This window comes from Stegodyphus dumicola, chromosome 8 (genome assembly GCF_044657685.1).
Source record: "Stegodyphus dumicola isolate Sdum_Otavi_A_Nest chromosome 8, ASM4465768v1".
Taxonomy (NCBI): Eukaryota; Metazoa; Arthropoda; class Arachnida; order Araneae; family Eresidae; genus Stegodyphus; species Stegodyphus dumicola.
In genome coordinates this window covers 92,197,972-92,223,189 of record NC_140775.1, presented here as the reverse complement: position 1 = coordinate 92,223,189, position 25,218 = coordinate 92,197,972, and the positions used below count along the sequence as shown (strand labels likewise).

The following is a 25,218-nucleotide window of genomic DNA, read 5'->3' as shown; positions in this document are numbered from 1 at the left end:
TATCCTCATAAACTGAAACTTTAATATTGTCGACTCCTAAAATTTCTTTAGATACATTATAAAATACAGTTAGGACTTGAATAGCTTTTGCTAAAGCCAAAATTTCCGCCTCAGTAGAAGACAGAGCAATAGATGTTTGCTTTTTAACAGACCGAGTTACAGGACAAACATTAAAGAAAATAATATACCCTGAAATAGATTTTCTATCATTTGTATCTGACCTCCAATCAGCATCAACATAAACATTTAACATAATATCAACACTATTAGATTTACAAAATTATAATTTCAATTCAGATGTCCCTTTTAAATATCGAAGAATTTGCTTAGGCACCAGAGGAGTATCAGATGGCTTACAATCTAACATTCTAAATCTATTTAACAATTTTTCAACATAAGATTTTTGGCCTAAAGTAAGTTTGTTCTGTGAATATTCAAAACTTATTCCAAGAAATTCATTTACAACTTCAGCCTTCGACATCTCAAATTCATTTCTAAGTAATTCAATCACAATGATGTTGTGTAGCGAATTTAATTTAATTAAGTTATTTATAAAAATCAAAATTTTAATTTGTAATTATTCAAAATTAGCTACACAAGTTAGGTTATTCTTTTTTTGGCCTATTAATTCTAGTGTAATATATTTTGGCTTTCCGAGTTTACGCGGACTGCGTCGTCAATCTTGTACACACAAACAATGGATAGGTGATTTTTTCACGTAATAAACTCAGATTTTTCATGTCAAAAATTAATATGATTTCTTAGTATTTAATATCATTAGTTGCAGAAAAATTAGCTCTTTAATTTGACATAACTTTCGTTTTTCTAACTTTAATTGCATTTCAGTTATGAGCTTTAATTAGTAAATTTTTCTTCGTTTGCTTGTGATTTAGTTAAAGGTGGATGAAATGCCCTCTTTCCGGTTGAAAAGTCACTTTTTGCGAGTTTCAGCGTTCTTTCGTTGGGCCCCCTTGCAGGGTTGTTGAAATTCTTAATTTTCCCCTGTCACAGGTGGTGTTTATTTGGCGAGGGTTTGGCGACATAGAATTTCCGTTGAGGTTTCAAAGTAGTGGATTTGGCGAGTTTGATAACATGAGGGTATGCTGTTGTTGCAACTATTTTAACTTTTGGCGAAGAGTGGGTTGTGCCAACTTGGCAGTCCGGCGTCCTCCCTTTTAACGGGATGTTTTGAGGGACAAGGTGACTTTTTTGCACTTTTGACTTACCATCGGACGCTGTACTCGCCGGCAGATGAAATTTTTTCGGAAGATGCATTTTTCCACCTTTGGATCTACGGGCTTCTTGCCCTTGAGTTTTGAACGAGGGACTTAGTTTTATGCATCATGTCCTTGACTAAATTATAGTCTCATGAGATTTTTTTTGTATGTTTGAATATTTAAGTTACTCAAAAGATAAATAATATAGAAAAATGCAACAAAAGGTGATGCCTGGTATTTCTGCCGTTAAGAAGAAAATTTCAGTTTCTCCTCCACGAATAGAGTCTTCATCTGTCTCGATGTTTCTTCCACGCCTTTAAGAATTATTTTCCGCTATGCAAGAAATTCCTTCACTGCTAGCTCCTGGGTCGCTACAACATAATGCATCACTTGGCTTGAGTCTACTCCTCGTTGCGTCTACGACCTGTGAGGATGGATTCGTCGATTCCACTAACCGATTTCCTGATGTAACTTCAGAATTCTTCTCTTTGCTGAACGACTCGTCACTTCAATATTGGATTGTAAATCAACTATCATAAGGACTTGGTGCCTCCATAGTACATCATAAATCAACTAGAAACTTCTCGGCTCCATTGAAAATTCATCTACATATGAACTCTTCTCCCTTTCCACCACGCTTGGCAGCCGTCCTCCTTGGCATCAATGATAATTTTTTTAAATATGAGGGTTCTCTCCTCCTCCTATTCACTTGCCTCCTGTGATTTCTCAGATAAGTTTTTTTGTTTTCTTTTATTTGTTAGTCTGATGTTAAAAAAATTCTGCAGTTAATAGTGATTGATATAACTTAATTAGTTGAATTAAAATATTGTAGTTGAGTAAATTAACCTAATTCTAATGAAATCATTTTGTTTGTCTATAAAGTAAATTATTAGATTGCCTAAGGAAATATATTCTTATTTAAATTATTTAATTGAAACAGTGAATGTAACTTAATTAGATTGATTAAGGAAATATATTCTTCATTAAAGTATTTAATTGAACTTGTGAATTTCTTTCATGGTGAAGATTGATTGGTAAAGGTGTCATTATTTGAGCTTCTTTGCTCCTCTTAGGGACTAAATTGCTTGTAGGATGTAGTAGCCTGATTTTAATTAACATTTTACCCGGTTAAATCATTCTTTTTGAAAATAGAAAGTTACTATGTGCAATAATTTGAATTACAATGGTATTGATTATTCTGTGTGAAATGCTTCTTCTTTTTTTTTTTTTTTTTTTTTTTGGAAAGTGTAACTTGTTAATTATTCTTTTTTTTTCTCCCCGGGGAGGGTATTGTTAATTTATCCAAAGTTTTATCTGATTATGTTTACCTGAAAGTAATAGAAATAATAGTTTGATATTATTGAGTCTAAGATAAAAGTAATATTACTCTGTAGGGGTATGCATTTGTAGAAGGCAATATTTTACAGTTCAGCCTGAATATAATTTGCTTACCAAGTTAATTATGCATTGTGTAATCATCAATATGTTACAGTTCTGATTGAATATAATTTGCTTTCGAATTAATGGATTAAGTAATTCTTGAAGAATTTAATAAATAGACTCACGTTTCTAGATCAGTCAATGTTTATTTATTTATTTATTTTTTGTGTGTGTGCTCATGATTTTCACAGTCTCTTTCTCAAATTGATTTCAGGGTTAATCCGAAACACAACGCAAATGTACAGGTCTTATTGATATTAGTATATTACTGCTGTTAGAAAATTTTAAGTGTTTGTCAACTGAGTAGGAAACCTTTTAGGTACCTACCTTACCGTTTAAACCTATAACAATTTTTGGTGCCATTCAAAAAAATATTAAAACACCATAACAATTCTTACCTCTGAATCATTAGAACCAGCAATTAGCAAGTCATCCACATACAGCACAATAAATATTTCACTCTGTTTACTTCTTCTTACAAAAGTACATGCTTCACAGTTAAGTTGTTGGAAGTTTGACAGAATTCTAAAATCAGTAAATCTCTTGAACCACTGCCTCGGTGCTTGCTTAAGTCCATAAAGACTCTTAAGAAGCTTGCACACACGACCACTGTTGTCACTGTAGCCCATTGGTTGTTCCATGTAGATTGTTTCTTGGAGATCACCATTCAGAAATGCAGTCTTTACATCTAATGCATAGATTTCAAGATTTTTTTGAACAATGATAGCCAGCACAAGTCGAAGTGATGATGTACTAATTACAGGAGCATAGGTCTCAAAGCAATCAATACCTTTCTTCTGTTCAAAGCCACGAGCAACCAATCTAGCTTTGTAAACATTGTTTCGTTTGATACGCAACACCCATTTACAGGATATTGGCTTTTCATCCTTTGGCAAGTTGACTAACTCCCACACTTTATTTTTATAACGAGAAGCTATTTCCTCATCCATGGCTTTCCTCCATAGGACTTGCTCTTCTTTTCGCAATGATGTTATATCCTCATATGTTACTGTATCAAGAGTTGCCACATTAGCTTCATACACAAAGTAATCATTCAACTTTACAGGTAATTTTATATTTCTTCTTTGCCTAGTAATTTCTTCATGACTTTCTTCAAGATTTCTGGATTCTACATCACTTGAATCATATACTACTTCATCTTTAGCAGGATCTTTACTTTCTATGGAAAAATCATCTTGAACTGAGATACGTTTCTTTTTCTCTTCATTAAACAACACATTTCGAGAAACCACAACATGATTTGTGACTGGGTCCGGTAAACGATAACCCATGGTAAAGTATCCAATAAAAATCATCTTTTTTGATTTAGGATCCAATTTCTTTCTTAAGTTATCTGGAACTCTCATGTATGCATCAGATCCAAACTCCTTAATAATATTCAAATCAGGCGGCTTCCCATATTTTAGCTTATAAGGTACATTTTCAACAGTCTGATTTGGAACTCTATTCTTAAGATATGCAGCTGTCTGTACAGCAACTTTCGTTTCATTTGCGATCTTTTTGTCTTCAAAATGCCTCTTAGTTTGTCAATCTTAGCATTTTCTAAATTCTTCTGAAGAATCTTTCTTTCCTTGCAAGCAATTTGGTGATTAAGATGTCTGTTGGCTCTCTCAGCCACACCATTTAAAGGAGGTGTACATTGTATAATATAGAGTGGAGGAGAGATTTTGTTAAAATTATGGCTGTTCTGCGACTTTCGTGAAGGAAGAAGGCCATGCCACTTGAAAATATGGCAGTTCTTTCCGTCTGGCTGTCAGCCGAAAGTCATCTTTGGTGCGACAAATTAAAAGTACAAGTCAAATATTAGTACGAAAGAAATTATCGACTCTGAAGAAACGCCGAGATTGCAGTATGCAGTCACATATTAACGAACTGTTGGTTATCGTAAATGAACTGCGGCTTTCGGGTGCTGAAGTCAAAGATATGGATGTGATTATTTATTTGTTGATGTCGCTACCTTCTGAGTACGACATTATTAAATCGACGATTGAGAACCAGCCAAATGAAATGCTTACGCTGGACTTTGTTATGCAAAGACTGTTGAGTGCTGAAGAATTGCAAGGTGAGAGAAATTCTTACGATTCTCGTATTTCTGGCTCAAGTAATAACGTAGCTTTTAGCTCTGATAAGCGTGATATCATCTGCCACAAATGTAAAAGTAAAGGTCATATTGCCAGGCTTTGCAAGAAAAAATTAGTTTGTTTTGGATGTGGACGGCCAGGGCATTACAGGAAGTATTCCAGATTTAAGCATAAATCAGATTATAGAGAATCGGCTGCAATAACATTCATGGTTGGTGAGCCTGTTGGAAATTTCATTCTGGATTCTGGAGCATCTACACACATGTGTAATAAAGGTGAGTGGTTTGAAGAAATTAAACCTTTTTCTGTAACTGTTGCATGTGCTTCAAAAAATGATGTTTCAAAGGTAGAAGGTATTGGTACAGTACCTGGAACATTAAATGGAAGAGAAATATCACTTAAAGATGTGTTATATGTGCCTGAGTTGAACGGTTAATTAATATCTGTGAAGAATATTCAAAAAGCAGGTTACAGTGTAATTTTTAAGAATGATGTAGCTGTTATTGAAAAGAGGAATGAAAAATTTAAGTTTGCTAAACTCAATGAGAAAGGACAGTATGTGAGTCAATTCGAACCTGTTAAAGCTTCAACATACATTCAAATCATAGTGCAGAATTATGGCACAGGCGCATGGGGCAGTCATCTGATAAAATATTAAAAGAAATGGGTTTGCCAGTATCTGAGTCACCTTCAAGCTTTTGTGAAGAGTGCATATTAGCAAAACATTCCAACACTCCTATGAACAAGGGCCCTAGAAGCAGAGAGCATGTGCCGATGAGAATGGTACACATTGACATATGTGGTCCCATTGATCCACCCACTAGGGAAGGTGAAAAGTATTTTGCTACAATCATAGACGATTTTTCTAGATTTACTGAAGTGAATCTCTTAAAGCCCTTATCGTGAACTTGGCCCTTATCTTGCCCTTATCGTGAACTTGTAGGTGCTTTGCTGTATCTGTCTATGACAACTCGTCCTGATATTCTGTTTTTTGTGAACTGTCTGAGTCAGATACAAGAACAACCCACTAACAGTGCTTGGGCTGGTCTGAAGCAAATTCTTCGATATTTAAAAGGGACATCTGAATTGAAATTATTATTTTGTAAATCTAATAGTGTTGATATTATGTTAAATGTTTATGTTGATGCTGATAGGGGGTCAGATACAAATGATAGAAAATCTATTTCAGGGTATATTATTTTCTTTAATGATTGTCCTGTAACTTGGTCTGATAAAAACCAAACATCTACTGCTCTGTCTTCTACTGAGGCGGAAATTTTGGCTTTAGCAAATGCTATTCAAGACCTAATTGTATTTTATAATGTATCTAAAGAAATTTTAGGAGTCGACAATATTAAAGTTTCAGTTTATGAGGATAATCAGTCTGTAATTAAAGCAATATTGAAGGAAAGTAATTGTGCTAGACTAAAACATTTGGATATTAAATTAAAGTATATTAGGGATATTGTAAAACTGTACGATATAAATCTTGTATATGTTTCTAGTAAAAATCAGTTAGCTGATTTGTTTACAAAATGCTTGCCTAAACCAAGATTATGTTATTTAAGAGATAAATGTAAAGTAATATGTGATTAAGGGAGGGTGTTGAGAATAATCACACATACTCCCCGTTCTTGTTTTAATGTCATATATTTTAACCGTAAGTGTTTTATACTTTTGCTTAGGTTGATCTGGCAACAGTTGTAGTAGTCCTTGGTCATGGTGTGATATGTAGAAACGTGCTGTACCATGTGCGTGAAATTCCATTATTTAATAAAGCCTCTTCTTAATTATCATCGGCCTCTTATTCACTTCTTTTTAAATCTTTACAGCAGAGCGTGGTTCTGATATTGAACACGCTAGAGGCGAAGCATTTATATTTGTTTTGTGGAACTTATTTGTTTGGAACAGAATCGCGCGTTAAGTGAAATTTGAAATGGCAGCACGTGATGAGAACACAAAGTATTGTGTTGAGCCGTTTAACGGTAAAAACGTTTCTCTGTTTAACGCACTGAAATCTTATTTTTCCTTCTTTTCTACTACTGATGAATTACGGATATATGTGCAAAGATTAAAATATTCAAAACGAAAAAATTACGGATTGTTGTACATTGAATTACGGATATATGTGCAAAGATTAAAATATTCAAAACGAATGAGCAAACAGCGCTATCAATGGATGGAAATGAATTTGAGATGTCGAAGGCAGAAGTTGCAAATGAATTTCTTGGAATAAGTTTTGAATATTCACAGAACAAATTTAGTTTATTAACTTACAAATTATTAAACATAGTTTTAGATTTAAAGTATGTTATTAATGCAAATGGAAAGGAAAACTCTTGGATTTTTCGTTTAGTTCGTAAGCTGCAAATAAATGAAAATGAAAAAACAAAAGATATCGACAACCTGCATTCAAAAACGGTCAGTGCAACAAACAAGGATACTGACAGATTTTTACACCGGTCTTCGAGCTCTTCTTCAGTAGATGGTTATAGTAACATTCAGATGAAAAGTTTGATCAAGAAAATAGAAAAACACTAAATTGAGCAGCTGCGCTATGCTTCTGATTATAGAGGAGTGTCTGTCTTATGCAATATATGCAAGTTGAGGAGCTGCACAATATTTCTGGTTACAGAGGAGCGCCTATATGACACAATAGGCACAAGTTGAGTAGCTGCAATATATATCTAGTTATAGAGGAGCGCCTATCTAATACAATATGTGCAAGTTGAGGAGCTACACAATGTTTTTGGTTATAGAGGAGCGCCTATATAATACAATAGTTGCAAGTTTTGGAGCTGCACAATGTTTCTGGCTATAGAGGAGCGTCTATATAATACAATAGGTGCAAGTTCAGGAGCTGCACGATGATTCTGGTTAAAGAGGAGCGTCTATATAATACAATATGCCCAGGTTGAGGAATTGCACAATGCTTCTGGTTACAGAGGTGCGTCTATCTAATACAATAGGTGCAAGTTTAAGAGCTGCACAATGCTTCTGATTATACAGGAGCGTCTATATAATACAATGGGCGCGCGTTGAGGACCTGGAGAATATTTCTGGTAATGCCTGTTTAATTTTTTATGGAAATACTTCGCATTTTCAGGACACAAATATATTTTAAAGAAGTTTGAAATATTAGTAAAACCACATTAATAAATTAAATTGAAATAAATAATGGGATGTAATTTGAAAGACAGAAATAATTTAATGTAAGAGATTCAGATTTAAAAATTTGCACAAAGAAATGATTTATCAGATTTTATTTCATAAATAACTTTGATTTTGAAATATGGCTTTTTGCACCTATAAACATGTGTGGATACTCAAAAAAGTGATGAATATATAAGAATATTATAATGTTCAGTAAGTTTTCTTATTGAATAATAAATCTAACAGTCCTATAAGACTAGGATCTAAGTTTGCATAAAAATTCCACAGTTAAATAAAATAATTTAAGTAATTTCTGTAGCCTTTTTGCCAACACATTAAAGAATTTTTAACTAATTGCACGTCCTCGCTTGCAATTAGAACCATTATTAAATCCCTATTTTATCTAATCATTTCCTGAATATTATCATGTATATTGATTGACCTGGTCTTTGTAACTGATAATTATTACTTGCAAATTATTCTCTTGCTATCAACCTTCGCTCTCGCTACCGCCTGTCTTACGGAAATCGGCATAAAATGCTAGTACTTGAGCTGTTTGTGCGCATGCGCGAACGTAGGTGGTGTGAATCAAGGTCCGTAGAAAGAATAAAATGACTATTGAACTAAGATTTCTAAATGAAACAAGTACTGCAGAAACAATTGGACCGAAAGTAGGCTTTAGCAAAAAATTAATTTGAATTTCAGCCAAATTAGATTCCAAACATTAGGGACAAGTTTGTACAGCTTTATAGAATAAATATTCTTAATTTGAATTTCTTCTATATCGCTACACTCAGGGCTTAATTTCTAAAATTAGAAGTGCCGGAACCCTATGGATGACCGTTAGTAAAGAGGAACAAGAGTAAATAAATAAATAAAATGACTATTAAAATCATTTATCATTTAAAAATTAAATAGTTATTTATTATCAAATTAATGAATAATTATCTAATTAATATTAGCAATTAATATTGGTGCTACTTTGGTAGACGGTTGCACGGATTTTGGCGAGTTTTGGGCAATTTTTCTTTTGGCGAGTAATACGACTTATGGTAAACCCATTGCTGGATAAGTTATTTATAGTAACCGATACTTGTTGACATTTTATTTAAAAAATAATGCGTGTTATTATGCATAAATTCCGTGTTTTAAATATTATTTATAGCTTCTAAATATTAAAAATCAATTTAATTTTGCATTTTTATTTGAAATAAAAATTTTATTCTTTATCATATTTTATGAAATTTTATGCTGTGGATGATGTAATCAGTGACGTCACTTTACTTTAAAAGTAATTGCTTTTAATATTTATAAATTTAATCTAATGTTTTAAACATTATTTATGTCTGTTGATCCGGCGATTTTTAAGTGGACTGTAACTCTCAATTAAACTAATTTACAAACTACTTTGTAACACATCTTTATCTTTATTATACTAATTTTTGAGAGACGCTCAGGCTCCCACAATCACTCTCTGCTTCGCCATTGAAGCCAACTCCAAAGTAATTCACATTCTTTTTGTAAACAGTAACGATGGCAGCGCCATCTGGCTTCAGAGGGACTTAACACTCCCCCGGATTGAAATTACAAAATTTCAAGAAATTATACAAACATTATACATTCTTAAACAAACTTAATATACTTATAAACAACATAATATACTATTACTATAACTACAGCTATTACAATACTATAACAATACAATACATATGCAAAAATATGATTTCACGGAAGAACGGCGATCTTTGTTATCGCTCTTTTTAATTCTCCTGATTTTGTTTTGATTTTAACCGTTCTTACTTTATTGTCAGATCCATGATAGACTTTAATAACCCGACCTAATATCCATTTGCAAATTGGCAGATAATCCTCCTTGACGAGTACCATAGTACCAACAGAAATATTGTCCTTCTCTATCATCCACTTGTTTCTCTGCTGCAGAGTTCCTAAATAGTCATTTGACCATTTCTTCCAAATAATTTGAACTACTTTCGTTTTTCTCTGCCACCGGCTTAACCGATTTTCAGTTACGTCTATTATCATTGGATCCGGAATCGTCTGTATTGATCTCCCTATTAAAAATGACCTGGGGTCAAAACGTCATAACAATCAAAATCATTGGAAATAGGTGTAAGAGGTCTCGAATTTAGTATTCCTTCTACCTGCACAATTATGGTTTCAAACTCCTCATATGTAAAACGCAAATTTCCTATCGTTCTCTTTAAATGATACTTTACGGACTTTACACCGGCTTCCCATAGCCCTCCGAAATGAGGGGACTTGGGAGGTATAAAGTTCCAGTCTATTCTTTCGGACGTGAAATATGAGGCCAAAGTTTTATCAGGAAAATTAATTACATTGTAAAATTTCTTCAACAGAGAATTTGCTCCTACAAAATTAGGGGCATTATCAGTGAATATTTTTGCACATTTGCCACGTCTGGCCATGAAACGCTTAAGAGTGGCAATTAAAGCACTAGAAGTTAAATCTGACAAAGGCTCAAGATGAATAGCTCGTGTCATAAAACATATACATACACAAATGTAAATTTTATTTAGCACGCCCTTTCTCTGATGCTTGTAAGTCACATAAAATGGACCACATAGATCCAAACCTGAAACACTAAATGAGGGTGATCTATTAACTCTCTCGTATGGCAAATTGCCCATAATCTGTGAAGACAAAATCGGTTTGCATTTAAAGCATGTCACACAAAGATGTACTGTTTTCCGCGCCAAATCTCTACCACCTAATGGCCAAAATTTTAAACGTACTGCATTCAATAATCCTTGGGGGCCAACATGCAATAATCTTCTGTGCACACTAGAAAAATAAATCTTACTTAGCTTAGAATTTTTTGGTAGGATTGCAGGATATTTCTGAGAAAATGGTAAAGAAGCTTTTTCAAGACGGCCACCAACGCGAATTATTCCTTTACGATCAACAAAGGGATGTAAATTTTTTAAGTTACCTGTTATGTCCTTTTTACAAAATAGAACCTTCTGCTCATGCTTAATAAGCATTTCCTCAGCTATTCTTACCTCCTACCTAAGAGGGCCTACCTTTCTTGATTCACCTTTCCTGCAATTACAAATAAACCTAAAAATATAAGAAAGAACATTAATTATTCTATAATAATTGTTACTAATATTAAAGAGTTCGTCTAAAACGTTAGAGTTCATGTCAATCAACATAGTTCTCTCAGAAATGTCATTAATGTCACTAGAACTTTTGCTTTCTTGCACAAAGGACTCCCTTTCATTTGGTGTTAGGTTCTCAACCTCTGGAACTATTGGTTGTAAGCACTTGTAGGGAAGATGCGGCTCTGTAAAAAATTCTGCACAAGTCCACCACTTAGAATTGTTCACTAGAGAAGAGGCACTAACTCCACGCGTTAGAAGATCGGCTGGATTGTCTTTGGTTGAACAATAAAACCATGAATCTGGTTTAGTCAACTTCTGAATCTCGTCGACGCGATTTTGAACGAAAGACTTCCATCTTCTGCTTGATCCTTTGATCCAATACAGTGTAACTTTAGAATCACTCCAAAAAAAGATATTAGATGAACCTTTACGATCTAGAACTTTTTTAACTTCCGTTCCCAATCTTTCAGTAATCAGTGCACCCAGCAATTCAAGTCGAGGCAAGGAAACTTTTTTGACAGGGGAAACTCTGCTCTTGGAAGCCAGCAAATTCACAGAAATTTTTTCTTGATTCTGTACCTTTACGTAAACGGCTGCACCATACAACTTTTGACTTGCGTCAGAAAAAACATGGATCGCTATATTTTCATCACATGAATCCAAAGCAAATCTTGGAACACTAATGTTACTAAATTCTGAAAGCTCGCTATACCACTCAGACCACTCGTCGTTCAAATCAGAAGGAAGCTCTTCATCCCATGGTAATTTTATCAGGTTCAATGTTTCTTCTAACCTTCTTCGGAAACATACAATGACCTGACTAGGAACAGAGAGCTTACTAAAGCTATGTTCACTAATTGTAGTAAGTAGACAGGATACAGACGAAGGGTATACAAAACCCTTTATTTTTCTTTATATACAATGACTTCCGTACTTAGGAATACAATGACCCTCCACTCGGGGTCTAACGTAAAAGGTATAAAAAATAAAACTAAACTCTAATTTAACTTTAGAATAACACACGTGGAAGATTGGCCTTATAATAACAGGAAGCGTATGTAGCACAGAGACTGTGAACACTACAATACGTTTAATTTATTAAGAGGATTAAAACCTCTGGCCTGGAAGGCAAATAGCAACTGCGTAACTTCTAAGGTAAGCGGCCTGCTTCGAACTCACTGCTTCCTCTCTTTCGCTTGGCAAAAAGGCCACACTTAAATACTTGGCGTTCGCCAGACAAACTTTGCATAAAAACCTTCACGCTTATAATTCTGGCCGGAAGTAGAAAATAAGAAGTGATAGTAAAGATTTAAAATAAAATAAACGTTAGTAAAACTTAAGATCCTTACATACTTCCCGCCAGAGTTAATTAGTTTGAAACTGAGGTCTAAAACGACCTTGTTGAAAACTTTTAGCTCTAGAATATAACGCGAGGCCAACCTTTTACAATCATAACTTCGTTAGAAACTAGAAAATTTAAAAGAAAGAAATTTGTTACAATAGCAGCTCCCAGGATCTACAACAATCTTTTTTTTTTTTTTCATCTGTACTGCATCTAAACAGGAGCTTTATTGAATTCTGGTTCCTTCCAGAGATCTGGAAGGAAAACTAGTTTAATGAAATGTTACACAATGACATTGCAAATAACATATAGAATATACTTCTCTTAACATTCTTATTTCATTCATGACTATTTTAATTATCTCTCCCCTTGCTTTCTGACATGTGTTGTAAAAGAACACCAAACACGAATGTGTTTATGTCTATGTGTTCAACACTTCCTCCTACAATCAAAACACTAACGTGTTAAAATTCAACATAACGAGACCTCTTAACACACCCTACTTTCAACTCTAAACCCTGAGGTACTATTCTAAAAGTGTCTAACTCTAAAGTGTAGCGTCAGAGAGCCTAACTACATCATTCAACCTATAACATATATTCGCCATGATTTAGTCTTTACAGTCACACGAATAACAAATTTTTAACATTACTTTCACTTTTACCATATCACGGTATTTCTTAACATTTAAAATAACAGAACACATGTATATAAGAACATATCAACATGCCGTTAATTTTACACATTTGAAAACATACATTAGTAGTACATTGTTAACTTCTATTCTTTTCAAAGCAAGTGCCAATTCTTTCTACATTAAAATAATACTACATTTCAAAACGTCTTTCAGACTAAAACTTCTTTCTTGCTAGAATGTTTTAAATAAAATTTATACAATAACTTTTTACAATATTTAAGTCTTTACACAACGCTATTATACATCAACTTTAGTTTTACGCGCGAGTAATTGAAAAACATAATAAGAAAATCGGTCACAACTCATTTCTCGCCCTTTTGGCGATAAAGGTAGACCTCGCATGAGGTAAAACTTCTTGAAATCTGCCACTTGCAGTAAGAATGAAAGATTAACTTAAGTTTGCAACGTAACATAATATTTTACTTATCTTTGTAATATTCGGACATCCTTTTCTGGGCCCAGTCTTTAAAGGTACTGCAGACCATAGCCTGGTTTATCCTCCTTCTTGTACGGGCTCGCCCTTCAGTGCTTTCCTCTGGAAGCTTCCGTTTTTCACCAGTACGGCCACCCTTGAACACCTTCCTTTTCCCCTCTGCTTGTGGTCTTGGCCGTTTGAAGGCAGCTGGTCTTGGCGGAACCGGGAAACTTCTGTCGTGATCCTGCTTAGACCTCGTTGTTGGCCGTTCAAATTTTTCTTGTACTTTTTCCTCCGCCGCTGATGGCCCTTCCGCAGTTCGGCGACTTTTGCTGCGGAGAGTTCTGTCGGATGAGTCGATCCTCCGTTTTAAAGCCGGGTTATAGTTGCCGTCCTTTCTCCTGGTCCTCTTCACATACGTCGTCCTTCTCCCTTCTTCATTCTGGGGGTGTTCGTGAACTCTGTTTTCTGGACGGTGGAACGGCTTCTTTTTCTTTTTACCTTCAATTTTTCCGCGGGGCAATTTTCTTTTCACTTGCTTCTGTCTCTCATTGGCTTGCCCTTGTACTTGTCGTTTTCCCACCTCTGGAACTTGTACCTGCGGTGTCTGCCGTGCCGGATCCTGCAAAAGATCTGAAAAGATTTGCATTTTATTACGATCAAAGTAGGGCTTAATTTGATCAATATTTGCGGAACAAGTTTCACCATTTCTGGCCTTTAACACTACAACAGCGTGAGTTATTTTTTCTATAACATATGGTCCTTCAAATCGTGGAAAAAATTTGGCAGTTTTATCTTCTGGTGCTGAAGAAAGTGAATGCTTAATTTTTAGTACTTCATCCCCTACTTTATAAGTTACTCCCCGTCGTTTCAGATCGTAATATAACTTCTGTTTTCTTTGTGCTACTTCCGTATTCTTTTTTGCTTCTTTTATTAGTTTTTCTATATCACCCATTTTAAATTCTGGGGCTCTTTGTTGCACATAAAATAATTTATCTAACGGTGTTATAATCTTTCTGCCTAGAAATAACTCAGCAGGAGTTTTTCCCGTTGTATCATGTTTTGCGGTCCTAAGGGCGAAAGCAAATTCATTGACATAGTTATCCCAGCTTTTATGAAAATTTTTAACATAACTACGGATAATTTTCACTATATTTCTGTTGACCCGTTCCGCTATATTTGATTGCGGCCGATACGGGACCATTTTTAAATGACGTATGCCCAGTTTTTGGCACATGTCTTCAAATATATTACTTACAAATTGAGGACCATTATCCGATATAACTTTTAGGGGCGCCCCGTATTTTAAAATATATTTATTTAAAATAGAATCAGTAACTAATTTCGCGGAGGCTCGTTTTAAGGGAACAATTTCGGTCCATTTACTAAAATGATCACTCTAAATTCGAAAGAGTCCTATCCGACTCTAAAGGAGTGATATCCCACCTCCCTCTAATGCCGAAATGGCACCAACCTCGAAGGAGCGATATTTCACTCTAGTAAAAAGCGGTCCCTTTTCACACAAAAACAGGAGTGACCCTTTCTTCGTTCGCTCTTCTTCGATAGTCAGATATCGCCCGATATTCGGGTGAAAACACACACATTACAAGGAGTTATAATAATAGTCTGCTCACTCCTTGATGGTGCGATTTTTATATAATTATTTTATAGGCAAACTGAAAATTGGTATTTGCTATGTAAACTTTATAGCTGATGTATTGTTTTAGATATCTGGTTAATATTATCTCTTGAAAAAAATATTTTACACTACTTTTTAACATGCTATTGTGATTTTAATTATCTGATATATACATCTGTTTTAGATTTGCTACCTATGTACTTACTTAAACATTTATTGGCGATGAGATTTCTTTCCAGATCTAACAAAATATACATATAAAAAATTACATCCATATTAAAATATTGGAAATTCGGTGTAGTTAACATTATGAAATACTTAACACTATCACTTTCTCACAGAATATATTTTATTTTACAGAAACATGGCTTTTGCCTTTCTGTGTAGTAAGCAATAAAAATAAGAACGTCAATGCAACTTATAATAAAAACTGGATTATAAATCAAAGTAGACCATCACTGAAATAAAAAAACACAGTTTAAAGTCAATCATATCTTCATTGTTTAGACATATAGTTTTTCTTTCCAAATCTAACGAAATATACATATAAAAAAATTACATCCATATTAAAATATTGGAAATTCGGTGTAGTTAACATTCTGAAATACTTAACACTATCACTTCCTCACAGTACTTCTGATGTGAAATTACTTTAGAACTCACAGAATATATTTTATTTTACAGAAACATGGCTTTTACCTTTATGTGTAGTAAGCAATAAAAATAAGAACGTCAATGCAACTTATATATAAAAACTGGAATAGCAAGATATTCGCAATGAAAAACTTAACTTTTGAATAAAAAATAAGGTTTTTCAGGTACTTAAAACTTTGAATAAATATTTCAGATATTTTCAAAATTTGATTTGAGAAATCAAAAAATGCTTAGTTTCATAAAAGAAATTAAAAAAAAATCATTTTAGATGAATCATATATATATATATATATATATATATATATATATAGTGATATACATTCTAAATTTTGTATACATATTTTAATTTAAAAAAGCAAATTATGCTTATTCACAAGATTTGGGCACGTAATCATGTAAATTGTAAGCTAAATTTTCCATTAAATAATCATTCTAGTTGGAAAAGTAATTTATTAAAAATAGTTCTTGACAAATTTTATAATGAAAATTTGAATGTGTTAGAACAGCTGATCATATATATATATATATGTCAGTAAACCTGTATCATAATCTGATAGATTTAACTTCTTAAAATGGTACTTATAAGTGACTATATTAATACAATTTGTGAATTGATGTTACTAGTAGTTTGTCTACTTGAGCGTAATATGCATAAAAAATCGAATAATAAATTTTAATATACATTGAAGTAAGAAACAAATGCGAATTTAATTTCCCTTACATGAAAACTATTCAGCTTTATTTTTAATGTATGAGATTCAGAAAATAAGTAACCATAAAATACTCTCATGCTATTGTTTTTAGCTTCATATATTGCACAAAATATTGCAAAAGAAATGTTTCTATTTCTTATTACATAATTATGAAGAGCTTAAAATTAATTATTACCCCAAATTATGAATAAAGTCTAAAATCTTCAGTTAGCTTGTTACGCTTTCTATTTTTGAGAAGTTATATGCATACAAATTCCTATACATTAATCATTACAGGTGAATAAATGCTTACATATACTTTTAGACTATAAGTTATTTTTATATATGCTAATTCCAAGTCTCATTTGGGAAAAATAAAGTAAATTTTAAAGTGAAATAATATGGATTATAGCTCACATGTGTAAGCTAAAAATTCATTTTTCATAATTCTGCTGAAAATTATTATGTATTTCATTTATTGATTAAATCCGAATAGGAATCATTACCATAACTGCAGAATTATAATAATTTCAATGAACAAAGTATTTTAAATATAAGTGAAAACAAGCATTGCATGAAAAACTCTTTATTAGGAAATATATGTACATATATATACATATATAAAAATGGAAAATATGACACTAAAAGGACATTAAAAATATGAAATGTAATGCATGTACAAAATGCAATAAATTCAGACTCGAACATGTATTTAAAGAGTCCACACAAGCTCTAGGAGTGCTGACATTATACAAAAGGCTTGCCACAAAATTATAAAATTTGTTGATGTATGTGCATATTGAACGCTAAATACAAAATTAGTTTTAAATAGAATGTCAAATGCCTTCATGGCATGATTTGGGCATGCTTTTAAGTGATATACTGCTTTAATATAGAATGAACTTGTAATACACACTATAATGGGCTGTTTATTCTGAGCTGGTCCAAGAGATTCCATGTCTTCTATTCCCTGAAAATAAATTTCTTTATTAAGAATACATCCATTACCTATCTATTAGGACAAGTCAAATACCAATGAGCCATACTAGAAAGTTTATCTTTCCAATTAAAAAATATCGCCAGAAAATTTTTTCTTCTTTCAAAAATAAGTAATTCCTAGTAATTTTATTCACATAGAGGTCTTTTGCTTTTAGTTTCTGTAAAAATGCAGTATAAATACATATAGGAATATGTAAATATTATATTGATGCAAATATAAAATAGGATAGTCTATCTGTGCGTTGCTTCTTAATGAAAAATGTAATAAATAATGTACATAAAAATGTAAAAAGAACAAACTATATGGAGAATTAGTCTGTCTTTTCCTTATGAAAACAAGTATCATCCCTTCATAATAAACTATTGTTGTTCATAATAAACTATTGTTATTGTAAAGATGTTTGTTCTTGATTTCATGATCGCTATAGTCTGGCTGGAAGTGTATCTTTTGAATTTCACCTTGAAGCAATTTTTCCATCACTTTACAAGTTAAAAAAAAAAATCTATGTTCACTGTATATACATGCATATATATGATTAGTGTCATGCTTTAGATTTAGATCATATAAAGGCATCACACATATTACAAACCATCTTATTCTCTCAAAATATTTGCTAGTATGTAGGTGACATTCAAATCAATGCAATTCCAATTCTACAGAAATTAGCTAAATGACCATGCATCATCTGTGGGTACAATAGTCGAAAGCAGCCTGAGAAGATGAATTTTAGCCACATGAGGCCAAATACATTCACTGCTGTAAAATGGCTCATTTTAATATAATCTGCCCTCTTAAAATGAAAGTTAGTACAAAGCATATCAAAATTCCTCAATACTTACATTTAGCAAATATTAGAAGTGCAGAATTTGTAATTTTTTTTTTTTTTTTTTTTTTTTTTTTTTTTCAAATAACAGCCTGATGCTAAAATACTTGCTTTGCCTTTACCCTACAAAAATAAAAATAAAAGTATATATAAAAGACATATACTGGATAAAAATTGCATGTGAAATGTAATAATTAATTGAAACTATATAAATATCACACATGAACCTTTCAAGATAGAATATGTAGCAAATTTCAAAGTATATGCAGCTCAGCTCACTTACATATAGTATCAATAGCTTATTTACATATACATACACTGCAAACTAAAAATATTATCCTATGAAAAGAATTTTATAGCTAAGCATATGAAATTATTTTTTATGCATAGACTTATGCCAAATATTTACTCATTAATAATGAATAAAACCTTTTTCCCTCTTTCTTTCCAATAATTTTAGCTGAGCAAAAGTTCTGTGAGCAAAACTAATGCTTTTAGGTCATCTATATATATATATATATATATATACACGTTTATTACATAATGATTACAAAAATATCATTAAAAAGGCCTTTGGCACTAGAGGCACATGCATTTACCGCTTATCTTTAAGAGCCAGAAGGAAAAAACTATAAGCCATTTAAGAATAAAGACCAATGTGAGTAATAGATGCAAAATTACTTTACTCTAGGTAATTAAAAAGTAAACAAAGAAAAGTTTTAAAGTATTCTATCATTTATAATCCTAATTAAATTCTATCATTTATAATCCTAGTTGAATTTTTAAAGATTTTTACCACTGAAATCAGCAATACTTGGTACCAGAAAATCAGGGCGTTTTGTTTCCACATATTTCAAAATTCTTGGAACATAAAAAGATGAAAACTGTTTTTTAAATGTCTATCATTAGAAATTGTTTCACTTTCTATACAATTTCTTACATGGCTATTAGACAAAACCATTTCAATTGTTTTTATGACTGAAACATACTGAAATGTTTCTTTTACAATTTTGGTTTCAAATTGACCTGTTTTTGTATTCAGAGCTTGATCCAATCTACTGCCAAGCATAATTTCGACAGCTTCGATAAAATTCTGACAGCTTTTCAAAGCCTTTATTTGTCCTTTAGTTGCTGACATGCCATCAAAAATCTGCCTAATGGGAAGGATGCCTCCGTGGAGGTCTTTGTAAGGCAAACTGGTTCGTATACACGTTACACATGGAGAAAACCACAAAAAAGTCCATGCAGCCAGCTCCTTCATGCGATTCAAACTCTGGACCGAACTACCAGTGCTCAGCGACTTTGCCGCTGGTGGGTAATATTTAGGGGATGTGCATTAATGTTCGGAGAAAAAGCATGATATTAAGCATTTGTAAGTAAACAGCCTGTTAAACATGGTATTTAGGGCATATAAATTAAAATGAGCGCAGGGGCGTAGTTAGAGGGGGGCAAGGGGCATCTGTCCCCGGGCGCAGGATCCAAAGGGCGCCAAACTGATGTTACGGCATTTTAGAATTAAATGTTTTCCATCCTTGGGAAGCAGTAGGGGGCGCGAAATCTTCAGTTGTCCCTGGGCGCTGAAAACCCTAGGTACGACTCTGAATGAGCAGCAAGAAATATAATATTAAGCATACGTAAGTAAAATTTACATAAAGTAAATATTAGTTACTGAAATCAATTTGGCCTTCCCCCATTTTCTCAAAATTGTTCCAAAAACTGTTCCGTTAAGAAAATTTTCGGCAACATATTATCTTAGAAGAAAACATTCTTTAAACGCAATTTAATAGTTCTTTGACTGTATCTCAACCATTATGCTTAATTTCATGCCGAGACAAGTACTCGAGTATGCAGTTTTGTAAATTTTCTTTGCAAACACTTTAAAATCACTTTTAGGAAACATAGCACGGAAATCAGAGAAAATAATAATAAATTGAGAAAAAATGACACATGCAAATAAATTTTGAACAGCAGCGAAAGAAAGCGAGGAGGCCGCAAGAGAATTCTACCAGCTTTGTGCTTTTGCAGCGTTTACATTTACTGGATTCTTTGCGGTAGTGTTTTCGAAGGCAGGTGGAAGGATGGTAACTTTGAACTTCTGCAGTTCATAAAATTTCAGAATGCAGTTCCAAATACTGATATACATCTGTAAATTTTTTTCATGACTGTTGCGAGAAGAATTTTGCAAAGTACAAATGGATTAAAAAACACCTAAGACTGAGAAATTGTACCATACTGTCTACAAATCAGCTGATAGAGTAGTAAATCAAACTTTTAGAATACTATTAATGATTTTGTGTATAAGGAAAACAAACAAAATAGTACTTTACGGTATTAGAATTAATGTTTTATTTCAAAAATAAACCCAGATATTTTGTTTTTATATATATCATTTTGACATTTTATAGACTTTTTATTGTGCACTGAGTGAGGCAGCAAGAACTCTGGCTACACCTCTAACAGTGTTCACATAACTTAGTTATTGAAAATGTAAACAAGCTGTGTTACCTGAGTCTTTAAATCCTATCTAAACCAGAAAAGGAATTCATATGAGTTTATTAAAATCAGGTTACTTACATTTCTTTCCTACTTTAAAGGACTGTGGATAAGAAAAGGTTTATAAGACTTGTTTGATACAACAATAGCTTTTGCTAATGTAAACAATTATATTATTTTGAACATTACTTCATCAGATCCTCACTCATTTTAATATCACTAGGAGAAGATATAATAACTAATTGAAATGAAAAGGCAATAATCTTGAAAAGTAATAAGTAAATGTCATTAGTTTAACTTTCTAACTATTGAGTTGATGTATATGAATTAATCCATGAATCATTTTAGAATTATCGTTTAAATTAGTATATATTTCGACAATTTTGAAAGTATGCCTGACAAGTTTTCTTAGAAGGGGGAAATAAATAAATAAAAATAACCCGTCGAATTAGGTTTTCTCCCGCAATAGAAGGGAGGGGAAGCTGTTTTTTAATTGTCCATTCTATTATCTGTTAATAAAATAAGTTAATTTTTTAAATATGATAGGCGCTGCCACAAATATACGGCAATATTGCTTAATTTTCATATTATAAAATAAAAATGCATCAAACATTTAGGTTTTATGGCTTACATATAAAAAGTCGTTTTGTTTCAGTTGAAATAAAAATGTTTAGACATAAACGAATTTTACTATTTAATTAAGTCTGAAAAAAACATGCCTTACATTTTTTAGAAATAAATACTGTTTTTTTTTTTTTTTTTTAATTTTCTTATTTGCATTAAAAGAAATAAACATTTGGTGTACATATTATATATTGGCATATACGTATATTTGTCAGTAAATACATATTTAGCATAAAATAAATACATGTATATAGCATATAAAGTCAACTGAATATCTGGAATTTTCAAAAATCCGGACTAGGTATAGTTTTTAATTTAAAACAGAGTAGAAAATAAAATTACCTTTTAGGACATTAACAGCATCTTCGGGAACTTCTTGCAGTTATAAAAATCTGATAATTTTGAACTATCATGTAACGCCTCCTGAAAAAAAAGTATTTTATTGTGCTACAGTTTAAAAAAAAGACAAGGGGCAGATAAATTTGACAATTTGCTGTGGCACAAGTATTAGGAATATAGAACCTATGTAGAATGGGACAAGGTACTAAAATTTTATGCTTGGTCTTTGATTGAAAATGAATTCTCATTAAATAGTTATCTGCATGAATTACCTGGAATATTTTATAATACAATAGTTTTCAGTTTGTCATCAGAAAATCAAAACTTATTATTTTTTTTAAAATAGCTGGGTTTTTTTTTTAGTCCAAAGGGGCAATTCTCCCAGAAGGACTGTTAATTTCGTTTTGGCATTTTGCATATATTTTGCATTTTGCATATTAACGATATGTTTCATTTCAAATTGCTGCCAAACATTATATTTAAAGAAATTAAATAATGAAGAATCTGCATGAATGTATGTATGTTTCTCGCATTGTAATAAAACAACGGTACCTAGAGCCAACAAAATTTGAATAAGGTAATCTTCCATAGAATATGGGAATGTGGAAGCCCTAATTTGAATTTGAAATTGGTTTTATTATTTGCTTTATTATTTAATATTTTGTAATACTTCAACGAATTTTTGATTAACAAAGTAAACGATTTCAAAGCGAGCAATGGCAAGACTGTACGAGTGAATATATATATATATATATATATATATATATATATCCAGCTTGCGAGACTCTGTATTGGAAATTCTAAAGATATGTTCATTTTAAAATTATTTTGCGAGATTGCTGTTGAATGTTTTTATGGTTTAAGTGCGAAGAACGTGATATTTAATAAATAAAGGTAACACACAAAATGTTAAAAAAATGCCCCTTTGGACGTAATTTAAAATCTGAAGCTTTCAGTCTTTTTTAAAGAATGCAAGATTTTTTTTAAATCGTAAACGGAAAGCCGTCTTAGCAGCTTTATTGGCCTCCAGGACTTTTGAATGTTCAAGAGGCCTTAGTTACAAAATATAAGTTTTAGAATGCTGATATGACCCAGGTAGTGCTAGTATTTATATTTTGGAAAAATTCAGCTTTGCAACAGTAAGTGAATTTTATTGTCACAAACTATAAGCAGAATTTATAAAAAATGAAAGTTAAAAATCTATTAAAAACTACTAGAAGCTGAAAACGATATGAGTTCAATAGAAAATTCAGTAAAGTATACGGTTTTTATTTCTTCCAATACTACCAAATAATTTACACACTTGTGTTATAAAAAAAAATCAAAACTTTAGTATGCATTTTTTTTTCCACCGCTGTTTTTCCTATTTGAAATAGGAATGCATGCAAAACTAAATTTAAATAATTAAATTCGATAGCTTTGTGTAAATTGTTCAAAAATAAAAATAATGTTAAGAATTATTTACAAAAAGTACCATCCACACGTACAGCTTTCATTGTGTTAGCAGTACGTAATAAATAAAACTACGTTACAGCATTGCACTCTTAAAGCAAATTTATAGACACCTAAAAAAAAAAAAAAAAAGAGCAAACTAACTATAATTTATAATAATTAAGATATTTATATTAAGAAATAATTGTATATATATTTTAAAAGCGAACTTACTTTTGGCAAAGGAGCTGTATCCATTGTTACGACTGTCCTCGCTTGAAATGGCGCTTAGCCAAAGAACGTTCTTTGGCTTAGCAAACTTGTTTGGTCAGTCTGGGTGGACGATGACAAGACAGGGGGTCGTCCTGCTCCTTCAATTCACTCCCTTCCCCAAGGTTATTATTGCAAGTGGGAAACATGTTCTGCTACCAAGACAGTAAATTTGCGTTGTTTGACACGAAACGGAGCGAAAACTGCTGTCACCCTCCAAATCCCACTCTGCGAGATTTAGAGTGATCAACCATAACAAGGAGATAGCGACTTTTATTTAACTGACTTTTTGGGAAAGGGCCCAATAAATCGATGCCAATTATTTCATTTGGAAATTCGGATTTAATACTATTTAGAAACCCGGCCGGGCGGAAATTAATATAATTAACGGCTTGACATGTTGGGCAGGACTGGACATACGCCCTTGTTAACTTTTGCAGTTCAGGAAAGTAGACTGCCTCGCGTACGCGTTGGATAGTTTTTCGAATACCAGCATGAGAAGCTAAAGGGCTGTCATGGAGCTCTTGCAGGATATTTAATCTAAGACTAGCTGGGATAACAGGTCGAAATTCGTTGTTGGAATTCGTAGTTTTTGTGTAGAATAATAGACCATCTATTAGTTCGTAATGGGCCGCCCCATTTCTTATCGCCACAATATCTTGGTGGCTAAAATTTTCAGGATCCTTCAAATACTCATAAATACTTCCAAACTCAGGATCCTTACCCAGTTCTGTTATTACAGTTTCTCGGGAATTTATTGTACACGCTGTAAGCATTGCAACTTTTACGGTATTACCCTGTTCGTCTAATTTAATTCGTGATAGGGCATCTGCTACGATATTTTCCTTTCCAGGGGTATGCTTGATTACCAGATTATATTCTTGCAGCTTGAGTGCCCATCTTATTAACCTTGGGGATAAATTTTTCCCTGAGTACAATCTAGTTACCGCCGCATGATCAGAATATACTGTTATCGGCGCCTTTCCAAAATAGACTCGGAACTTTTGCACTGCTAACAGAACTGCAAGTGCCTCTCTCTCGGTCGCGGAATAGTTTCTTTGTGTTTGATTTAAAGTTCGGCTAAAAAATGCCACGGGCTGCTGATTTTGCGAAAGTACCGCTCCTACCGCATAATCCGAAGCATCCGCTGAAATTTCTAAATTTTCATCCTTTTCAGGAAATTTTAACACAGGGGCTTGCGTTAATGCTTGTTTTAATTTTTCGAAAGCACTATTGGCTTCGGCCGTCCACGAGAATCTTGCCTTTTTCCTTTTTAATTTTAACAATGGCTCAGCGATAGCCGCAAAATCGTTTATAAAGGACCTATAATATGAACAAAGTCCTAGAAAAGAAGAGAGCTTCTTTGCCGTGTTTGGAGTCGGATACTTTTGTACAGCGATTATTTTTGATTCATCTGTCTCGATCCCTTTTTGAGATATTTTGTAACCTAAATATTTTAATTCAGGGGCTGCAAATTTGCACTTTTCGACATTAACTTTTAGACCGGCCTCATTTAATAAAGAAAACACCTGTCTTAAATCCTGTATATGTTGGTCGAGATTATCACTAGTAATAATGATATCGTCTAAATAGATAAATGTGGACTTTCCAAGAACAGGTCTTAACACAATGTCCATGCATCGCTGAAATGTTGCTGGGGCCCCAGAAAGGCCAAACGGCATACGCAAAAATGCATAAGTGCCAGACTTGGTTATAAAAGCAGTCTTAGGCACGTCCTCAGGCC

The 25,218-nt window shown here is 32.9% G+C and overlaps 1 long non-coding RNA gene across 2 annotated transcripts; it reads right to left on the bottom strand.

The window, feature by feature from the left end:
* Positions 1-17,073: 17,073 nt before the first annotated feature.
* On the bottom strand, positions 17,074-23,807 carry LOC118184256 (uncharacterized). Of its 2 annotated transcripts, none has more exons than XR_015042868.1 (4): positions 23,439-23,807; positions 21,777-21,857; positions 18,334-18,440; positions 17,074-17,464 (listed from the first exon to the last, which is right to left on the bottom strand). It is a non-coding gene; the product is annotated as an uncharacterized LOC118184256 (long non-coding RNA). The 2 variants fall into 2 exon arrangements; XR_015042869.1 differs by lacking the exon at positions 23,439-23,807 and adding an exon at positions 23,261-23,353.
* Positions 23,808-25,218: the final 1,411 nt, after the last annotated feature.